This window comes from Rhinoderma darwinii, chromosome 10, assembly GCF_050947455.1.
Source record: "Rhinoderma darwinii isolate aRhiDar2 chromosome 10, aRhiDar2.hap1, whole genome shotgun sequence".
Lineage (NCBI taxonomy): Eukaryota > Metazoa > Chordata > Amphibia > Anura > Rhinodermatidae > Rhinoderma > Rhinoderma darwinii.
This window is the reverse complement of record NC_134696.1, coordinates 67,268,985-67,291,771: the sequence shown is the minus strand read 5'-3', so window position 1 is coordinate 67,291,771 and position 22,787 is coordinate 67,268,985.

The window sequence follows — 22,787 nt, the reverse complement described above, 5'->3', positions numbered from 1 at the left end:
CTAGGACAGTTGAATTGACTCAGACACAGATACTGGATTTAGAGAAAAAAGACCACGGCGCCACATAGTGCAGTTCAGTAGGGTAGGCTAATGGAAGAATGAAAATACCATGCTCACCAGAAAGCCATAGGTAATGCGCGAAATAAATCCACGGGTGCTGCTGCCAGATCCGGACCGGTTTCCAAAGGTAACCGCTGGTGTATAGTAGATAATTGTAGAAAAAGGGGGATCTATAACGGCGCTGCTGCGTGGACCAAGTCAAATGGAGAAATAGTAGTCTCTGGAGAAACGAGTAGTCTCTTCTAATTTAAAAGGGTGCTTTATTGCAACGCGTTTCGACGCCAAACTGGCGTCTTCATCAGGCATAAAATTTTGTTTAAAACAGGCTGGTATATATATACACAACACTGGCTAATGATTGGCACAGTTCAGATGGAGCAAAGGTGGAAAGCAAACCGCCAAAACATGGCGGGTCAAAGTTCATAAAATTACCAGGTACAATAACAGAAATAATCAGATTATAGTACGATTGGACAGAGAACATGTAGTTAGGTAAAACATTAAAATATAGAACGGGGGATGTTTGCGAGATGTTACATGTCAAAGGTTGTAGCGGATCCGAGAGACTAAACATTTCCAGTATAGAAAGTACATCTCATAGTGCGGGCGGCAAAAGGTAGTAATGTAGCGTTGTTGTGTTTCTTTTATTCAGTGTATTGGTTAGTACAGTGAATGTGGATTTGTTTGGGTAAACACGGGCCGTAGTCAAGGAGATCGTTTTGACTACGGCAGCCGAGGCGGGCCATAGCAGCATGCGGTGGAACGCATGGTGGCACGCAAACTCCGGGGGTTCGCGTGAGACGTCATTGAGGAGAGGGATGGGCAAGGACAGCTGCTGAGGAGGTAAGTAGAAATATTTGAATGTGTGTATGAAAAGAATTTAATTCAAACAGTATGTATTCAAAAGGTTTATTAGCGGCTAGGAAAATGGTTAGTTTAAAGAGAATATGGTGAACTCTTTATGGTCTCATAAAAAGATCTTTTATGTAAAGAAAAAGATTTTTTGGGGGTTTAAAAAAATTGACGGTACGTGTTGGTGTGTGTAAGGACATAAGTACGAAATTTTGGGTTGAAGCATTTAGGATGGTTTTACACTGGGGGATTTTTACATATGAATGTTGATTAGAAAATCTCCGGGTATCAATGTCTAAGGAGGACAACAGTTTGTTGTGTATTTAATCGGTAGGTTTTAATAGGAAAATCATGTAGATGTGTGTATGTGTGTATGTGCGTCTTAGTGTGTTGGCTAGAAGGGTCATGATATCTCCTAATTAAGAGGATTAATCGATGTTGATAGGGCTAATCCAAAGACGACTCTGAGATGTCGTTCAGGCCTCTGGGATGTAGTGTATTAATTTTGAAAATCCAATAATTTTCCCTTTGTTTCAACTTGTTGAACCTATTTGGGACATCTGGGTGAATATGTTCAATAGGAGTAATTCGGATTTCATTAAACTGACATTTGTGTATTTGAGCAAAGTGGCGAGATACACTGTGTTTTAAAAAACCAGTGTTCACATTGAAGCGGTGGTTGTTGACCCAGGTTCGTAGGCATTGGGTGGTCCTGCCTATATACTGTAGTTGACAGGGCATTCGATAAGGTAAACGACATACGAGCTGCCGCAATTGAGAAACGTTCTGATTGGAAAAGTTTCATCGGTAACTGAGGATGTGTATGTGTGTTTGTTATGGTTGATAATGTTACAGCATAGGCAACGTGGGCGACCACATTTGTATGATCCTTTTAGATCTGAGAGGAAGTTAGTGTTGGGTGTTAGGCGTTTCTTAATTCTGCTAGGAGCTAGGATGTTTTTAAGAGTTGAAGACCGCCTGAAGGTAATACTGGGTTTCATTGGGACCAGGTCTTTCAGGTATGGGTCATTTTTAATGATGTGCCAATGTTTCCCTAAGATAGCTCTGATTATCTTGCTACCTTTGTTGTAAGTAGTGATAAAATTGGTATTAAAGTTCTTGCTGGGTCCAGGATTTCTAGGAGGCGGGTTAAGGCAGGAATTTTGCGTTAGTTCAGTAGCCTTATGTCTTGCACCTTTTATTAGTTTTAGAGGAAAGTGTTTGTCTTTAAAACGTTTTTCAAGGACATTGCACTCTTTATGATAGTGGATGTCTGTGCTGCAGTTCTTTCTGATCCTCCTAAATTGTCCGAATGGTATATTTTTCAGCCAAGGGCGGTAGTGAGCGCTTCTAAAATCGATGTAACTGTTAACATCTACCAGTTTGAAATGTGTTTGGGTGATAAATTTATTGCAATTGCTATCGTGGCTAATTGTGAGGTCTAGGAAATCAATGGAAACGGGAGAGAAGGTATGCGTAAATGTTAATCCATAATGGTTATTATTTAGGGTCTCAATAAAAAGGGAGGCTTCATCAATACTTCCTCTCCAAACTAGAAATAGGCCGTCGATATAGCGTCTGTATAGTAGTATATTGTTTTTGAATGGGTGTGTGCCATGAATGTATGTGTTTTCAAATGCTCGCATGTAAAGGTTTGCGTATGCTGGTGCAAACCGGGTGCCCATGGCGCATCCTTTGACCTGGTTGTAAAAATTGTTGTTGAAGCTGAATGTATTATGGTGAAGGATGAATTTGATGCAATTGATTAGAAAGTGGACTTGTGACTCAGGAATTAAGGTATTGGATGAAAAACAACAATGGGCTGTTTCTATGCCTTTGTTATGGGGGATATTGCTGTACAGCGCGGTTACATCTGCTGTAAGGAAACAAATTTGGGGTGTAGAGGGGTCAATATTCGACGACCTATTTCTTGTTTGGAGAGGAAGTATTGATGAAGCCTCCCTTTTTATTGAGACCCTAAATAATAACAATTATGGATTAACATTTACGCATACCTTCTCTCCCGTTTCCATTGATTTCCTAGACCTCACAATTAGCCACGATAGCAATTGCAATAAATTTATCACCCAAACACATTTCAAACTGGTAGATGTTAACAGTTACATCGATTTTAGAAGCGCTCACTACCGCCCTTGGCTGAAAAATATACCATTCGGACAATTTAGGAGGATCAGAAAGAACTGCAGCACAGACATCCACTATCATAAAGAGTGCAATGTCCTTGAAAAACGTTTTAAAGACAAACACTTTCCTCTAAAACTAATAAAAGGTGCAAGACATAAGGCTACTGAACTAACGCAAAATTCCTGCCTTAACCCGCCTCCTAGAAATCCTGGACCCAGCAAGAACTTTAATACCAATTTTATCACTACTTACAACAAAGGTAGCACGATAATCAGAGCTATCTTAGGGAAACATTGGCACATCATTAAAAATGACCCATACCTGAAAGACCTGGTCCCAATGAAACCCAGTATTAACCTCAGGCGGTCTTCAACTCTTAAAAACATCCTAGCTCCTAGCAGAATTAAGAAACGCCTAACACCCAACACTAACTTCCTCTCAGATCTAAAAGGATCATACAAATGTGGTCGCCCACGTTGCCTATGCTGAATTATCAACCATAACAAACACACATACACATCCTCAGTTACCGATGAAACTTTTCCAATCAGAACGTTTCTCAATTGCGGCAGCTTGTATGTCGTTTACCTTATCGAATGCCCCTGTCAACTACAGTATATAGGCAGGACCACCCAATGCCTACGAACCTGGGTCAACAACCACCGCTTCAATGTGAACACTGGTTTTTTAAAACACAGTGTATCTCGCCACTTTGCTCAAATACACAAATGTCAGTTTAATGAAATCCGAATTACTCCTATTGAACATATTCACCCAGATGTCCCAAATAGGTTCAACAAGTTGAAACAAAGGGAAAATTATTGGATTTTCAAAATGAATACACTACATCCCAGAGGCCTGAACGACATCTCAGAGTCGTCTTTGGATTAGCCCTATCAACATCGATTAATCCTCTTAATTAGGAGATATCATGACCCTTCTAGCCAACACACTAAGACGCACATACACACATACACACATCTACATGATTTTCCTATTAAAACCTACCGATTAAATACACAAGAAACTGTTGTCCTCCTTAGACATTGATACCCGGAGATTTTCTAATCAACATTCATATGTAAAAATCCCCCAGTGTAAAACCATCCGAAATGCTTCAACCCAAAATTTCGTACTTATGTCCTTACACACACCAACACGTACCGTCAATTTTTTTAAACCCCCAAAAAATCTTTTTCTTTACATAAAAGATCTTTTTATGAGACCATAAAGAGTTCACCATATTCTCTTTAAACTAACCATTTTCCTAGCCGCTACATACTGTTTGAATACATACTGTTTGAATTAAATTCTTTTCATACACACATTCAAATATTTCTACTTGCCTCCTCAGCAGCTGTCCTTGCCCATCCCTCTCCTCAATGACGTCTCACGCGAACCCCCGGAGTTTGCGTGCCACTATGCGTGCCACCGGATGCTGCTATGGCCCGCCTCGGCTTCCGTAGTCAAAACGATCTCCTTGACTACGGCCCGTGTTTACCCAAACAAATCCACATTCACTGTACTAACCAATACACTGAATAAAAGAAACACAACAACGCTACATTACTACCTTTTGCCGTCCGCACTATGAGATGTACTTTCTATACTGGAAATGTTTAGTCTCTCGGATCCGCTACAACCTTTGACATGTAACATCTCGCAAACATCCCCCGTTCTGTATTTTAATATTTTAATGTTTTACCTAACTACATGTTCTCTGTCCAATCGTACTATAATCTGATTCTTTCTGTTATTGTACCTGGTAATTTTATGAACTTTGACCCGCCATGTTTTGGCGGTTTGCTTTCCACCTTTGCTCCATCTGAACTGGGCCAATCATTAGCCAGTGTTGTATATATATACCAGCCTGTTTTAAACAAAATTTTATGCCTGATGAAGACGCCAGTTCGGCGTCGAAACGCGTTGCAATAAAGCACCCTTTTAAATTAGAAGAGACTACTCGTTTCTCCAGAGACTACTATTTCTCCATTTGACTTGGTCCACGCAGCAGCGCCGTTATAGATCCCCCTTTTTCTACAATTATCTACTAGATACTGGATATGGGATACAGGATATAGGAATACAGGCTACAGCTAAGGAACCATTTGCTAGACAAACATGGGTAGAAACAATATTGTTCAGGCACAGGAAGGAGGGCAGGAAGGATTAAATAGACCAGAGTGCACAGGGATATGCTAGGGACAGTTTTAGTGGTGCGCACGCTGGCCCTTTAAGAGGCCACCAGGGCACGTGCACACACACACTACGGGAGTGAGCAGCAAGTGGAAGAAGTACACCCTGGCGTCCCCGTGGAGGAGGGAGATACCGGCACTAAGGTAAGAGGCACCAGCAGCTGCCAGGGGAAGCAGGATAGCGATGATCGGTGGCCGCCAGCGTTACAATAGTTATCACTCTGTCTTTTCCAATTACTCCTCTAGGGTCTCCCTGCTGATCCACAAATCTCTAAATTTTACAGTTACCTCTGTAGAAGTAGATCCTAGAGGGAGATTTATTGTGCTGTTATGCCAAATATACTTTAATTTATTTTGTTTAATGTCTATAATCCACTCCAGTCACTACGCAGTTACTGTGTGATATCATGATGCAGTTGGCGGGTTTTTGTCCTGCGCCACTCCTAATCCTTGGTACTTTAATATACTCCTTAACCCTGAATTAGACAGCTTGGGTGGCGTTGCTGGTCCTTCTACTCCTCTAACACACTGGGCTGCAACTTACCGCATTCAAGAGATTTGGCCTACTCGTCATCCCCGCTCAATTGCTTGCTTCTGTCACTCTCCTCTGCATATAGATCATTCTCCCACATTGATATGGCATTTGGAAATGCCTCGTGGGATTTCAGACCGGTCGCCATTGCTAGTTACTATGGGTTTCCCTGAGATGGCGAAGTGGAAGATTTTGAGGTTAAACCCTCTGTGGCTCTGTTGTGGAGATTTAGCGGGATCTTTGGAAGTTAAGATGGATACCTTCTGGAATTCCAATGTGGAAATGGCAGCTCCAGGGATGGTTTGGGACGACTTTAAGGCTTTTATTAGATGGGTTGTAATATCTACTCGCATAGACATGGGCTCGCCCAACAATGCTTCCATGCTGAAACGGAGTTGGCGGCCTAAAAGGCAGGGTACCTGTGATCTAGGGATCATTAAGACTTTTCCTGCTTCTCTGTGAGGCAACGTGAATATAACTTGTTGCTTACTGAGTTTACTAGGAAAAAAACATTGTATTCTCAGAAAAGGGTTTTAAACACTGAGATAAAATTGGGCTGTTGCTAGCTTACTTATCCAGGGATCAGATGAATCCGCACCCCCTTATGGAGATGAGCTCTGCCAGTGGGGAACTTACCACTGATTTTTTATAAAGATTTGTACTCCACAAAAATGACATATGTCTAATCTGAACTACAAAGCTACTTAGACACTATAGTCTTTACCCCTCTATATAGTGCAGATGTTGACTTGCTTAAGGCTGATCTAAGGGTGGAAGAGATTACTACAGCTATCAACGCCTTCCCTAATAGAAAGACTCCTGGCTTTGATGGCCTACTAATTGAATGGTATAAAACGATGTAGAACTGATTGTCTCCAGTCCCTTTTTCATTCTATGTTTATTGAGGAGACCCTCCCCCTGTTCAATAAGAGAGGCACCCATAGTCTTTATTCTTAAACCCCATAAAGACGCCAAAGAGTTTAGATCCTATTGACCCAGCTTGCGTCTTAATTGTGATGTCAAAATTTATTATTTAAAATGATTTCTCACATTGTACACACCAATCAGTCAGTCTTTATGCCTGGTATGGCTACTGATATTAACCTACGTAGACTGTTCACTAACTTGTCTTCTACCCATAGTAATTCTGGTTCTCGTATTATTGTCTTCCTAGATCTAGAAAAAGCCTTCGTTTCAGTGGAATGGCCATATCTGAGGATTGTTCTACGCAAATTTGGCTTTGACCCACAAGTTATTAAATGGATACGGCTTCTATACTCCCAACTAATAGCTAGTGTCTGAACGAATTGCAACATTTCCTCTCCCTTTGTGCCGGGCCGAGGGACTAGGTGGGGTGTCCCCTTATCACCTTCCTCAACCAGAGGGGCATTCTGCCCTCCACAAATTTTATCCTCATAAGCTTCAACAGGTCTGGTTTTTGGGGAGTAGGGGTTTCTATAGTAGTCTCTTGTGACTCTTACATACTCCTCCTTCCCCTAAGTTACATTTCCCACCATTAGTTAGGGTTTTAGCCTGAGCGGGAGGGCAGATGGGTAGGCTCTGACCTATTCATAGCTTCCTGTTAGCTGCTACCATGATCATTGGTTAAAATGGTCTAGCCCTGATACCAAAGGGGCTATAAACTTTTTGTTTCAACTTTTTTTTGCTTTGAATCCATGGTGACATGAGTTCCATTGTTGTACTTATGATAGGATGACATTGGGCTTCTATAAGAACAATTTTACAGGGTCAACAGTATCTATGCTATCTTTTTCATAACAGTCACTGTTGATGGACCCGAATACAGGACACACAGACAATCTGGATCCATAGTTTGTGACTACGGTTTATGGATTCTTCATTATAATAGACACATACCCAGTGGTGAGTTACAATTTAACCTATTGATTTGAATTATTATTTGGTTATGGTATAGTCCATTTTCTTCCCTTGCTTTACAAACCAGGTTACATTCTTTATTTACAGTTATTGTTAAAAGGATTGCAAATTTATAGTTTTTTCTTACAGATTTATTAAAAGCTGTGTTTTAGGGACAAATTGCTATCATTGATTACACCCATTGATCGACCAATATCCAAAAAAGAAAAACCTATTCCACATACATTGTTAAACATAAAATTTGCGGACATTATGTCAAACATATCAGATCAGATTAAATCACTGGCGTTTCCAGCTTCCCTTTCCGCGAACAAATATATACATCAAGTAGCACGTCCAAAAACGAATACAAAGGACTCACATATCACGTAAGGGTATGTTCACACGCAGTGGTTTCAGACGTAATTCGGGCATTTTACGCCTCGAATTACGCCTGAAAAAACGCCCCTAATACGCCTACAAACATCTGCCCATTGCTTTTAATGGTAATTACGATGTTCTGTTCCCACTAGCCTTTATTTTACGCGTCGCTGTCAAAATACGGTGCGTAAAATGACGGCTCGTCAAAAGAAGTGCAGGTCACTTCATGGAACGTTTTTGGAGGCGTTTTTCATTGACTCCATTGAAAAACAGCTCCAAAAATTGCTGTAAAAAACGCTACGAAAAACGCGAGTTGTTCAAAAAACTTCTGAAAATCAGGAGCTGCTTTAGCCTGAAAACAGCTCTGTATTTTCACACGTTTTTGCACACTGCGTCTGAACATACCCTTATATTAATAACATAACCATCCTATTTCAGACACAAAAAAACTAGGAATACCTAGAACTGCTAGTAATCTGATTTAATTAAAAAGAACATTAGAAAGCAAGGCAGACAAGGGAGAAAAAAAACACAAAATAAGAATTTTTGTATAAATACAAACAATGTATTTAATCATTCTTCACATACATTTACCAACCAGGAGATTAATTTACTTGCCAAAGGTATAACGTATATCCAATCATAATATGCAAATTTGTTTCATTTATTTGTAGATCTGAATAATTATATATATATATATATATATATATATATAACACACAAGAAAATGGCGACAGCACACTGCGAACACCAATGTCACCTAAGCCACTAAATATAAATAAATATGCATTACTGCTAAATCTACTTACAATAGGGTGGTTCTTAGTGCGCATATTGATCAAATTGTGTTGGCTGACCTGCCACGACAAGGTGTCCTCCATAGGTGGGGACCTACTCTACACATACACCCCGAACTGGGACTAAGCCTACATATATCTGGAGTTTTTCCAAACACAAAGAACAGAAATGTCTGAACCCAGTCCCTGAATAAACTTCAAACAAACTCTTAAGGTGCTCATATGCATTAGATTGAAATAGGCTGATATTCAGACGATCCTTTGACTGCTGAGTACTCGTTAAGCCAACTTGCCTACACACATTTTAGATTATATCAGCCATAATAGTCATGCAATGCGACGATAAATGTACAATGACACAAGAAGAATAATGACCAATGTATGGCTAAAAGTGATGCAATTAAAATGATTGAAGTTAACACGTGGTTTGTATATCAAGTGGAGTTACAAAACCGGATTGACTTGCTGTGTTTTCGTGTGTGACAAAGTGGGGGTCGTTGTATGTGATATATGAATTGAGTGCTTGCTAAAAGAAGTTTGGAAAACTGATACAATTTAAAATAAAAAATTTTTTGCAGCTTACTTCCTACTGAGCAGCTGACTAGGGGGAGGGGTTAACTGGTCCCAGCTGGTATAAATTAGCCCTCAGGACTCTGGAGAGCCTGCTCTGGTGGGCGTGCTAAACAATTGATTTGTATATCAAGTGGAGTTACAAAACCGGAGTTAAAAAGAGGAGTTAAAGCGCCTGTAAGTACTCTTCTTTTACTTTAACCCCTTACCGCACCAGGACGCACCGGTACGTCCTGTATTGAAGTTCTTTAAGGCACCAGGGCGTACCGATGCGTCCTGGCTAAAAACTGTCACCCTGTCAAAGGACAAGGTGACAGAACTGTGCCATCAACTGTTATGACAGTTGATCGGCACAGTAAGACGGCAGGGGACCATTCACAGCGGTCTCCTGCGGGCGATCGCTGTGATTGGTCAGTCAAAGCAGACTGACCAATCACAGCTCCATGACGTGTGTATGTGATGGCGCTGGCTCAGAAGCTGAGCCAGCGATATCACCGCTGGTAATCAGCTGTCCGACACCCCTCTGCAATGGACAGGACCGGAGCTAGGCTCCGATTCGGCCGATTAACTCCTTCGATGCATCGATCAACGCGATCGATGCATCGAAGTGTCTTGTAGCCTGTCGGCAACCACGATGGTGTTTGCCGTTTGTCACAGCTGACATCGTGCTCTAACGGCCAGGACCGGTGCTAGGCTCCGATCCATCCGATTAACCCCTTAGATGCAGCTATCGCTGCATCTAAGTGATTAGATCGCACCCTATGGTTACTAATGACAACCATCGGCAACCGAGGGTGTTCTGATGGTTTCTATGGCAACAGTAGCCTAACAATCGCTTCCTAGTACGGAAGCCTATTAGGCCCCGCCAGGAGACGAAGCCTAATAGGCTTGCTGTCAGTGAATAGCTGACAGTTCTAATACACTGCACTATGTAGGTAGTGCAGCGTATTAGAATAGCGATCAGGGCTTCATGTCTTCAAGTTCCCTAGTGGGACACAAAAAAAGTTAAAACGAGTTAATAAAAATGTTGTAAAAAAAGTAAAACAAAATAAGTTTATGTTAAAAAACACTATAACAGCCTTTTTTCCTATAATAAGTCTTTTATTATAGGAAAAAACAAAAAACATAAAAAAAGTAAACATATGTGGTATCCCTACGTCCGTAACGACCCAAACGATAAAAATATCATGCTATTTTACCTGTATGGTGAACACCGTAAAAAAATTTAATAAAAAAACTATTCCAGAATCGCTGTTTGTTAGTCACAACCCCTCGCAAAACAGAATAAAAAAAGGGATCTAAAATTTACATGTACCCCAAAATGATACCATTACAAACTGCAGCCCGTCCCGCAATAAACAAGCCCGCCCACAGCTTTTTTGACGAAAAAATAAAAAAAGTTATGGCTCTCAGAATATGGTGACACCAAAAATAAATTTGAAACAAAAGTGATTTTATCGTGTAGAAGCTGCAAAGCATAAGAGGAAAGGATATACATATGGTATCGCCGTAATCGTACCGACCCGCAGAATAAAGTAAAATTGTCATTCATAGCGCATGGCGAACGCCGTAAAAAAAATAAATAATAAAACACATCAGAATTGCAGGTTTTGGGTCACCTTGATTGCCAAAAAAATGAAATACAAAGTGATCAAAAAATCGCATGTACCCCAAAATGGTACTAATGAAATCTACAGATTGTCCCGCAACAAATAAGCCCTCACGCGGCTCCGGTGGAGAAAAAATAAAGAAGTTCTGGCTCTCAGAATATGGCAATGCAAAATGTGCAGTGTCCAAATGCGACTAAGATCTGGCACCATTTATCAGTGCGACACTGGCCACATATCTGTGGATTATTATTTATTTACCCCATTATTATACCCTCTTACTATGTCCTGATATACTCCGCACAGCTTACATATGCCACCACATAATAAACTGAAATACCAGCAAAACCCCCAAAAAAACTACCACTAAGCAAAATCTGCGCTCCAAAAGCCAAATGGCGCTACCTCCCTTCTGAGCCCTGCAGCGTGCCCAAGCAGCAGTTTACGTCCACATATATGGCATCGCCATACCCGGGAGAACCCGCTTAACAGTTTGAGGTATTTGTCTTCAGTGGCACAAACTGGGCACAAAAAATTGTGCACTAAAATGGCACATACCTGTGGAAATTTGCAATTTTCACTTTGCATCATCCACTGAGCGTTCATTTATAATAGAAAAAAAAAACCCTGTGTGGTCAAAATGCTCACTACACCCCTTAATAAAATGCCTTCAGGGGTGCAGTTTCCAAAATGGGGGTCACTACTTGGGGTTTTGATTTACTATTTGACCCCAGAGCCCTGCCATTGTGGGCTAATGCTGTGAAAATTACCAAAATAGGTCTCACATGCGCCTTTCACTCCTAAGCCCTGTCATATGTCCAGGCAAATAATAAATGCCTTGAGGGGTGTAGTTTACAAAAAGGGGTCACTTCTCATGGTTTTACACTTTACTCTGGTACCTAAGGGAGCTCTGCAAATGCGACATGGCGCCCATACACCAGTCCAGCAAAATCTGTGCTCTAAAAGCCACATGGCACTACTTCCATTTTGCGCTCTGCCATGTGCCCAAACAGCAGTTTAGGGTCACACATGGGGTATTGCTATACTCAGGAGAAATTGGGTAAGAAATTATGTATTATTTTTTCAACTATTACCCCTTGTGGAAAAAAAAATTGGGTACAAAACTACATATTTTTGGAAAAAAAAAAAGAATTTTTCATTTTCACTGACTCATTTTAATACAATCTATGAAACCCTTGTGGGATCAAAATGCTCAGTACACACCTAGATGATTACCCTGAGGGGTAAAGTTTCCAAAATGGAGTCACTTCTCAGGGGTTTCTACTGTACGGGTACCTCAGGGGCTCTGCAAATATTGCCGTACTCGGGAGAAATTGATTTACAATTGTTGGGGCGCTTTTTCTCCTTTATTCCATGTGAAAATGAAAAAAATGCAACATTTTAGTGGAAAGAATGTCGATTTTCAGCACAGAAAACCATTCCAGCAAAATCTGCGCTCCAAAATCCAAATGGCCCTCGTTCCCTTCTGAGCCCTGCCGTGGGTCCAAACAGCACTTTATTACCACATAAGGGGTATTGCCGTAATCGGGAGACATTGCTTTACAAATGTTGGGGTGCTTTTTCTCCTTTATTACTTGTAAAAACGAAAACATTGTATGTTTTTTCAGAAAAAAAAGTAGATTTTCATTTTCACAGACCAGTTCCAATAAATTTAGCAAAAAACCTGTGGGCTAAAAATGCTAACAATACTTCTTGAAAAACTCCTTGAGGGGTGTAGTTTCCAAAATGGGGTATTTTTTGGGGGGTTTCCACTGTTTTGGCACCACAAGACCTCTTCAAACCTGAAAAATGTAGGTATAGGGAGAGAGGAGGAAAGGTAGAGCATGGTGGACAATGTCGCCTTCAATTTTTTATTGATACCGACTAGTGTAGTAGGAGAAGGATTATACTATGCAATGTCCCCTTTATTGCCACATTGTGTGGTATTTTGATTAAATTATTGCACAGTGTGATTACAGCTTTAAACAAATTCCACTGGGTAGGGAGCTTGTTGGCGCTACTACTCAGGTGGAAATAAACGAGGTGGTGCTGCAAGGGTTATTTTTGTATCTGTAAGATACCTTGCATATGCACACTACAGGAGGTTGTGTTCAAACTCTATGAGCAACTGCCTGATCATTGACTACCTTTTAAGCGTTGCCGCTCCAAACTTTTGGTGAGTAGCAGCGCAAAAGGATTACAATTTTTGTGTCAATGAACAGTTAGTTAGTCTTCAGATTGTGTTGTATTTGTTCTGTTACCAGCGTTGCTGTTCCATTCCTGGCTCAAGCAGCAGCTCGGCCAGCAACGCGGACAGAAAGCAATCTATCTCAGTGAGCAGCTAGCTGGTCACCGAGTGCGTTTTGTGTTCTCAGCGTTGCCGCTGCGGTTCTTAATTATGCGGCAATGCAGAGCGACAAACTGCCTGTTGTGTATTATTTAGTGTTCTCAGCGTTGCCGCTGCGATACACAATTCGGCGGCAATACAGAGACAGCAGCGTACGCTGTGTTTAGGCAAACAGACAGCCTGCCTGTTAGCAGTGAAAACTACTGGTTCGTGCAGTTGTAAAGATTGCTGGCTGTTTCAGAGTATTGGCTGTGAGTGCCGCGACGTCATGGACACTCAGCAACACACTGGTCTCACCGACCAGTGACAGTAGGGAAAGATTACAGATTACACAGGGCAAGATTGGAGCCATGAATAATAATTAACTAATCCTGCCGAATTCAAGTCCGCTCCAGACAGCTGGAGGGAACGGAGGTAGTGGCGACACTTGAGACCAGTGTGTTGCTGAGTGCCCATGACGTCGCGGCACTCACAGCCAATACTCTGAAACAGACAGCAATCCTTACAACTGCACGAACCAGTAGTTTTCACTGCTAACAGGCAGGCTGTCTGTTTGCCTAAACACAGCGTACGCTGCTGTCTCTGTATTGCCGCCGAATTGTGTATCGCAGCGGCAACGCTGAGAACACTAAATAAAACACAACAGGCAGTTTGTCTCTCTGCATTGCCGCATAATTAAGAACCGCAGCGGCAACGCTGAGAACACAAAACGCACTCGGTGACCAGCTAGCTGCTCACTGAGATAGATTGCTTTCTGTCCGCGTTGCTGGCCGAGCTGCTGCTTGAGCCAGGAATGGAACAGCAACGCTGGTAACAGAACAAATACAACACAATCTGAAGACTAATTAACTGTTCATTGACACAAAAATTTTAATCCTTTTGCGCTGCTACTCACCAAAAGTTTGGAGCGGCAACGCTTAAAAGGTAGTCAATGATCAGGCAGTTGCTCATAGAGTTTGAACACAACCTCCTGTAGTGTGCATATGCAAGGTATCTTACAGATACAAAAATAACCCTTTCAGCACCACCTCGTTTATTTCCACCTGAGTAGTAGCGCCAACAAGCTCCCTACCCAGTGGAATTTGTTTAAAGCTGTAATCACACTGTGCAATAATTTAATCAAAATACCACACAATGTGGCAATAAAGGGGACATTGCATAGTATAATCCTTCTCCTACTACACTAGTCGGTATCAATAAAAAATTGAAGGCGACATTGTCCACCATGCTCTACCTTTCCTCCTCTCTCCCTATACCTACATTTTTCATGATTTAATAGGTGGTGTACACCAGAGCATGGAGGGATAAATTTAACAGCTTACTATAAATTGGAGGTCTACTCTTCAAACCTGACATGGTGCCTAAAATATATTCTAATAAAATAGAGGCCCCAAAATCCACCAGGTGCTCCGTTGCTCCTGAGGCCGGTGTTTCAGTCCATTACCACACTAGGGCCACATGTGGGATATTTCTAAAAACTGCAGAATCTGGGCAATATGTATTGAGTTGCGTTTCTCTCGTAAAAGCTTCTGTGTTACAGAAAAAACTGTATCACAAATGAATTTCGTAAAAAAAAATTGAAATTTGTAAATTTCACCTCTACTTTGCTTTATTTCCTGTGAAATGCCTAAAGGGTTAAAATAATTTCTGAATGCGGTTTTGAATAATTTGAGGTGTGCAGTTTTTAAAATGGGGTGATTTATGGGGACTTTCTAATATATAAGGCCCTCAAAGCCACTTCAGAACTGAACTGGTCCCTGCAAAAATAGCCTTTTGAAATTTTCTTGAAAATGCGAGAAATTGCAGCTAAAGTTCTAAGCCTTGTAACGTCCTAGAAAAATAAAAGGACGTTCAAAAAACGATGCAAATATAAAGTAGACATATAGGAAATGTACACTAGTAAATATTTTGTGTGGCATTACGATCTGTTTTACAAGCAGATACATTACAATTTAGAAAAATGCTGATTTTTGCAAATTTTCTCTACATTTTGGTGTTTCTTACAAATAAATATTGAATTTAACGACCAAATTTTTTCAGTATCATAAAGTACAACATGTTACGAGAAAACAATCTCATGACTCAAATAAGTCGAGTCGCTTCTCCCCTTATGTAAATCTACCCTCTCAAAGCAGACACTGAAACAGAGTTGGATTTTAATGGCCACAGCAGCCGTTTATTATTTAAATAACAATAACTTTAAATACCATAATTTTTTGAATCCCCAAAAAAGGGGATACATCATAACAAATAACCCACTGCGACCCTATCAGGGTCATAACATTATAAACCAACCAGAATGACAGGGGCAAGTCCTTGAAGCCACCGATACTTAATTTTGGCCATCTGCCCACAAATACCTTACCCCCAGCCGTAACCCGGCCCAGGAGCACCAAATTACCTTTTTGCAGATGACCACCATATATATATAAATATATATAACCCAGCTTTCAAAAGGGGTAACACCCTAAGAAGCCGACAAATTGGGGGTGCATCCCGTGATGCATTCCCCCCCACCACTTTTTACGACCTACTTCAAGGACTCCCCCCCGCCAAAGCGAAACAGGCCTTGACCACCTCACGCCTGCGAGCTCCTCCACACTCCCACCGCTCGCTCAATTCCATCGGTCAAAGCCAGACTCCACATATCCATCCCCACCTCATTGAGGTGCACACCGTCCTCTCTCCAGTACCTGCCTGTCCCAGCCTCCAGATCCCAGTGGCGCACCGCAACCCGACCATTACGCGTCACGAAGCTCGATATGGCCCTATTAGCCTTAATGCGAGCCTTGTTAATTTTTCCCACAGAACGGGCCATCCGCCAGTTCTTCCTAGGGACCATCTCAGACCACACCGTCACCAATTTAGGATAAGTTGCCCATAAGCAGAGCAAATCATGCTTGACGTCCCGTACCAACTCCCGGAAAGGGCGTATACCCAAATCGTTGCCTCCCACATGCAACACCAGTACCTCCGGCGCCCTGTCAAGCAGTACAAAATTGTGAAACTCGGGCAATACCCTGTTCCATGTCATTCCCCGTATACCCATCCACCTCACAACCGCCGCGTCCCGCGGAATCCTGAGCTGTCGACCGTCCGGCCGTACATCCGCGCGAAGGGCACCCCAGTACACAAAAGAATGTCCCATAATCCACACCATGCATGAGTCACGGCCTGCAAAACAAATGAAGAACATACACGCACCACCTCTTGCTGCCGCGTACCATCAATACTCAGGCGGAAACGCACGCACCCGGAACATGCTATACATCAATATATCACAACATGTTCAAGCGCACATAAGAACGGAAACGCGCCGACTCCCAACGCCCTATCCGCTGCATGCCTGCATCATCTAAACCCCATCTCACCGCCTCCGTCGCTGCCCCTATACGGAAAGAATGAGACGAGTATTGCTCTGCCTGCACCCCGCTAGCCACCAGACACTTTCTGAAAACCGAAATAAACTGATACCGCGACAGAAACGAGCCATCCTCGTGCCGCAGCAACGGCCCGTCTGAGAGATCTAAACCCGCCAAGTACTCCTTGACACACAACACTGGACAAACCGGATTCTTTGGGACCGCCAGCAAAACCACTCGACGTCCTGCCCCTCCTTGGTCCGTTTTGGACCTTCGCAACACTATCTCCACCCTGTCTTCATACAAATCGACATTATCCTGCAACAAGCCCCCCGCTTTTACCGAACTGGGGGAAACCAATTCCCCTACCCGAAAAGCTCCAAAAAAGGCTAACGCAAAAGCCAACCGGAAAAGCTTGCTCTCATACTCTGAACGACACACCTGCCGCACCACCACCTCCAGGGAACACAACAATTGAAATGACACGGGACGCCTCTTATCCCTCACCACTACACCCCGTCTCAGCCCCTTCAATGCCTGGCCCACCAAGAACCGCTTCGTGATATCTGCCAACCCCCGTAACTTACAACCGAAAGCAATGGCCGCCACGAAGCGATTAACCTTAGCGACCGTGCAACCCCGGGCGAACGCATCCCCCAACCAAAACAGCAAGGCCACCATCCTATCATCATCCGAGCACACATCACCCAAAGATCTCACCCACTCCTCCCATTGCCTCCATCCAGCCGCATACGACGACCACGTCGCACTGGCCAGTGAACGTTTAATCAATGCACCTGCCGCCTGGATACCAGCTCCCACAGATGACTGGGACAGTCCACCCCTGTTAACTCCGCGTCCGGGACCAGCTGCCGGAAACGATCCCACTGCGAGTGAGAAAGCGCGTCAGCAATACAATTCTCTACCCCGGGAACATGCACCGCCACCACCCATGCATTTAAACTCAAACAGGAAAGCACCAACTGACGCAACAAGCGAACCACCGGAGGGGACGACGCCGAAGTATTATTTATAGCCATCACCACCCCCAAATTGTCGCAATGAAAACGCACTTTTTTGTCCCGGAACCTGTCTCCCCAAATGGTGACCGCCACCACGATGGGAAACAGTTCGAGTAGGGCCAAGTTACGCGTCAGTCCCGCCTCCACCCATGCAACCGGCCATTTTCCCGCGCACCATTGACCTTTAAAGAACGCCCCGAACCCCACCGCCCCAGACGCGTCAGTGAACAATTCCAAATCGAAGCTATCTAACGCCCGGGACATCCAAAGAGAGCGCCCATTATACTGTGCCAGAAAATGGAGCCAGACCTGTAAATCTTCCCTGTGCTCTGCAGCCAGACGAATGAAATGATGGGGTTCCCGAACCCCCGCCGTCGCCGCTGCCAACCGCCGACAAAAAACCCTGCCCATCGGCATGATGCGGCAAGCAAAATTCAACTTCCCCAATAAGGACTGCAATTCACGTAGCGTAATTTTCCTAATCCGACACGCTCGCTCCACTACCAACCGCAAATCCCCCAACTTATCCTCCGGCAATCTGCACTCCATTGCTACGGAGTCGATAGTAATTCCCAAAAAACAAATGGTCGTCACCGGACCCTCAGTTTTTTCCACAGCCAAGGGTACACCGAACTCCCTTGACACCCAATTGACCGTCTCCAACAAATTTGCGCAAACCCCCGAACACGACGGGCCAACGCACAAGAAATCGTCGAGATAGTGAATAACTGATTCCACCCCCGCGACCTCCCTGACTACCCATTCCAAAAAAGAACTAAACACCTCAAAGTACGCGCACGACAACGAACAACCCATGGGAAGGCATCGATCAATGTAATAATCCCCTTCCCAATAACATCCCAACAACCTCTGGCTGTCCGGATGAACCGGCAACAAACGAAACGCCGCTTGAATATCAGTTTTAGCCATCAGCGCCCCTCTTCCGTAACCACGTACCAACGCTACCGCCGCATCAAACGACGTGTAGACCACAGAACAGAGATCCTGGTCAATGCCATCGTTAACCGACGCCCCCTTCGGGAAGGACAAATGCTGAATAAGCCGGAATTTGTTACCTTCTCGTTTTGGAACCACCCCTAACGGTGACACCACCAAACCTGGAACTGGGATCGTGCTAAAAGGGCCCGCCATTCTGCCCAGATCAATCTCCTTCCGGATTTTTTCCGAGACTACCCCCGCATGCTGATATGCCGACTTAAGGTTGCGCTGCGTGAAAGGGACCTCATGCAAAGGGGGCGGAATAACGAAACCGTAACCAAAACCTAAACTAATCAACCGCGCCCCCTCCTTATTGGGGTACCTACTTAGAAAGGGGGCCATCTTTATGAGTTTCACCGGAGTCTCCCCCATAACCAGACGCACCGCTGGCTCCCCCTTGTCGTTTACCCTTCTTAAAACATTTAGACGCTCCATGTGACTGCCCGCTGCAATGTGAACACGCATGCTTGAATTTACACGTCGCTCCAAATTTGCACTGCCCCTCATTGAACTGCCAACACGTCCCAAATTTTGAACCTGAGGCCTGACTACCCCCGCCGGAAGTTCCTGCTGCATTCCCGCTCCCGGGAAAGGACTGCCCCTGCTTATAAAGTGCCGTCACTTTCAACCATAAGGCTATGTCCTTATGGTCCCACCGTATATTCGGCCGCACCGCTTTCCTCTGCCGAAACTGCTCATCGTAACGAAGCCAGGCCTGGCCCCCATAAACCCGATGCGCCTCCCCCACCGCATCCAAATAACAAAACAAGCCGGAACAATTATCTGGCGCCTTTTCCCCAATAACACTCGCCAAAATTGCAAAAGCCTGCATCCAATTGACGAACGTTTTTGGAATCAACCTGTACCGTCTCTTTTCTTCCTCATCCTTTTTTGTTTCATCCCGCTTCACCTTATCTAAATTAAACTTCTCCAGCGGAAGCAAGGAAAAAATCTCCACATACTCGTCTTTCCAAATCCTTTCCTTTACCTCCTGCTTTAAATGCGCCCCTAACGCACGATCATCAAGACGCACCCTATCAACCTCCTTTGGCGAGTCTGTTTGAACCGCCGCCGCCACTGCCACCGCTGCCCCGGCATTCAACCCCCCACCGTTTTGACGAACCGGAGCGCTTCCAACACTGCCCCCCCACACCGCGGCCGGCGCCACACCTGACAGTTCTTGGGAAGGGGAACCACCTAGCCGCCCCACTAACACTTTTAAACATCCCACTAACTCCGCCAAACTATCCCCCGCACCCGCCTGTAGCGACGAGACCCCCGACTCCGCCGCGACGCCCACCGCCGCGACACCCTCTACACCGATACCCGACATCAATAAAGCTGGAAATGGTAACGTAGGTGTCAACTCACCAGGCTGCCCAGGGGCTGTGAACCCGTCAGCCGGACCCCCATGTCCACGTGGAGAGGCCCGCCGCTCACCGTCCTCCAATGCTCCGGACTCCCTCTGGCGCTGTCCGCATTGGCAATGTGTGCACGGGGAATTCCGATTTTCGTCTGAGAAAAGGGGGGTGACATCGCATCATCCAATTGGCCGAGCTCCAGTTCATGCCTCATCCGTCCCGCTGAACCAGCTCCAAGCTGTTCCGTCCCTGGCACTCCAACCACCGACCTCATCCTGCGACCTCTGGTCGTTTCCACCTCGACACCACCATGAGCCGACCCTCTGGCTGGCACATCACCATGCAGGGTCGCCGTTGCCCTTCCGCCACGTGCTGAAGAAGGAGAGGATGTGACCGGAAGTGAAGGCCGCGTCCTCCTCGCCGCTGCCGCCGGGCGCTGCCGCGTTTTGGGATTCCTCCCAGGACCAGACGAAAGAGCAGCGGCAGGCCGCCCTGGGGTCTGGCCTGCAGGGTCCACTGATGGGCTCCTCTTGCGCCGCCGCGCCCGCGGGATGTCTTCAGGACTCAGCCTTGCGGGCGGGCGCGAGCGCCTCGTGCTGCGCGTCACGCCGGGAGTGCCAGCCCTGGCCTGAGTCATGGGGGAAACGGGCTCTCCTCTTCTCCTGCCCGACCCCCTGGTACGCCGGTCCTGTACCTCGGCCTGCTCCAGCAGCCCCGCGACCACCGGCATGACAGAGCGCTCCCCGCTTGCTCCAGCCGACTCTGCTCGCTCCTGGACCGGAGCGCCCGATTGTCCCTGCAGCAGCGTCGCTACTCGTGCTCCGAGCCATCCAGGACCCTGAGAGGCTGCCGCGGCCCGCAACAGCTCCATAGCCTCCTCATCAGACGCAGCAGGGGTAACAAACATGTTCCTGCTTCTGTGTCCTGGCGAAGAGAGGGAGAGCACAAACAGGAAACAGGTACATCCCCTTCAATCCCCACCCCTTCTCACTCAAGCCCTCCTGCTGTCCCCCCCCCTTTTCCTCTCATAGGCCAGCCAACTCTGTGTCCCTCCCATCTATTTTAGTCATGGAGGCCTTCCCTTATTCCTTTTTTCTTCTTTCAGTACGGCCTCTTCTGAATCGCTTGTATAGGCAAAAGCATTCTGGAGTTATTACCACATAAAGTAACACGTCAGATTTGCAAAAATCGGCTGTGTCCACAAGGCCAAAACAGGCTTAGACACTAAGGGGTTAACAACTGTTCACTGTTTTTCTTTTTGGTAACTGGGATAATGGATAGCAGGATTGGAGGTTTTCTTCAGTGCACAGTTTGCCATATGTATGCACGACTGGAGCCTGAGTTCCAGGGTGAATACCTCTGTGGCAGCTGTGGGCATGTTGGTCACCTGGAAGCTCGCATTAGAGATCTGGAGGAGCAGAATGCAACACTGAGGAAGATAGACAATCTTGAGCGGAGCTTGCTGCTCATGGAGCATGCAGTTAGTGGGGTAGAACTGGAGGGTGAAGACATGGTTGAGCAGGATCAGGCAAGTAGCTGTGTTAATGTAGTTATGGGCAATAGAAAGGGGTCCAAGAAAAGAAAGGCTAATCCTGTTTCTGATATTCCAAGCAAAATTGCCAAGTTGGGTGATGATGCGAGGGTGTCAGTCTCAGAAATGGCAGCCCTAGTAGATACTGATCTCCCTAACAGCCGGGAGAACAGCCCAGCTCGTAGTCGGCGTGATGGTAATGTAGGTAAGCCAAGACAATTGATTGATTGATAGTTGTAGGGGATTCTATAATCAGGAAGACGGATAGAATAATTTGTCGCCAAGACCGCCTCAACTGAATGGTTTGCTGTCTCCCTGGTGCCAGGGTTCGGCATGTGGTGGAACAGGTGGACAAATTGCTGGGAGGGACTGGTGATGATCCAGCTGTTGTGGTCCATGTTGGTACCAACGACAGAATAAATGGTAGGTGGAGGAGCCTTAAGAATAATTTTAAAGAACTAGGCTACAAGCTGAAGGGAAGGACCTCCAAGGCTGTATTGTCAGGAATACTGCCTGTGCCTTGCACATCACAGAAAAGACAGCGGGAGCTCAGGGATCTAAATGCATGGCTTAAGTCTTGGTGTAGAGGAGAAGGCTTTGGGTTCCTAGAGCACTGGGCTGACTTTTCATTGGGGTACAAACTGTATTCTGTAGATGATTTGCACCTAAATGGAAGGGGGTCCGCTGTAATCGGGAAGACAATTCTAGCTGGGGTGGTGGAGTATTTAAACTAGGGCTGAGGAGGGAGGCCAATGTAGAAAATAAAAGGGTAGTTAGGTTAGAGAGGGGTCAGACTTTATTGGTGGGGGGAGAAACAGATTGTGGGGAGAGGACTAGACAACACTATAAGGAGATCCTTTTGTTACAAAACAGCAGTGTAAATAAAAATGTCCAAATGTCAAATAATCACATTTCTGATAATAAAAGTGAAAAACTGAAAGGCAAGTTAAAGTGTATGTTCACAAATGGCAGAAGTCTAGCAAGAAAAATGGGGGAGCTGGAGGCCTTGCTGAAACATAGCTAGGCTTTTCGCATGGCTGGGCTGTAAATCTACAGGGTTTTACACTTTTTCGGAAAGACAGGACAAATAGGAAAGGTGGTGGTGTATGTCTGTATGAGAGAAGTGATATGAAGGCAAGTGTGAAAGA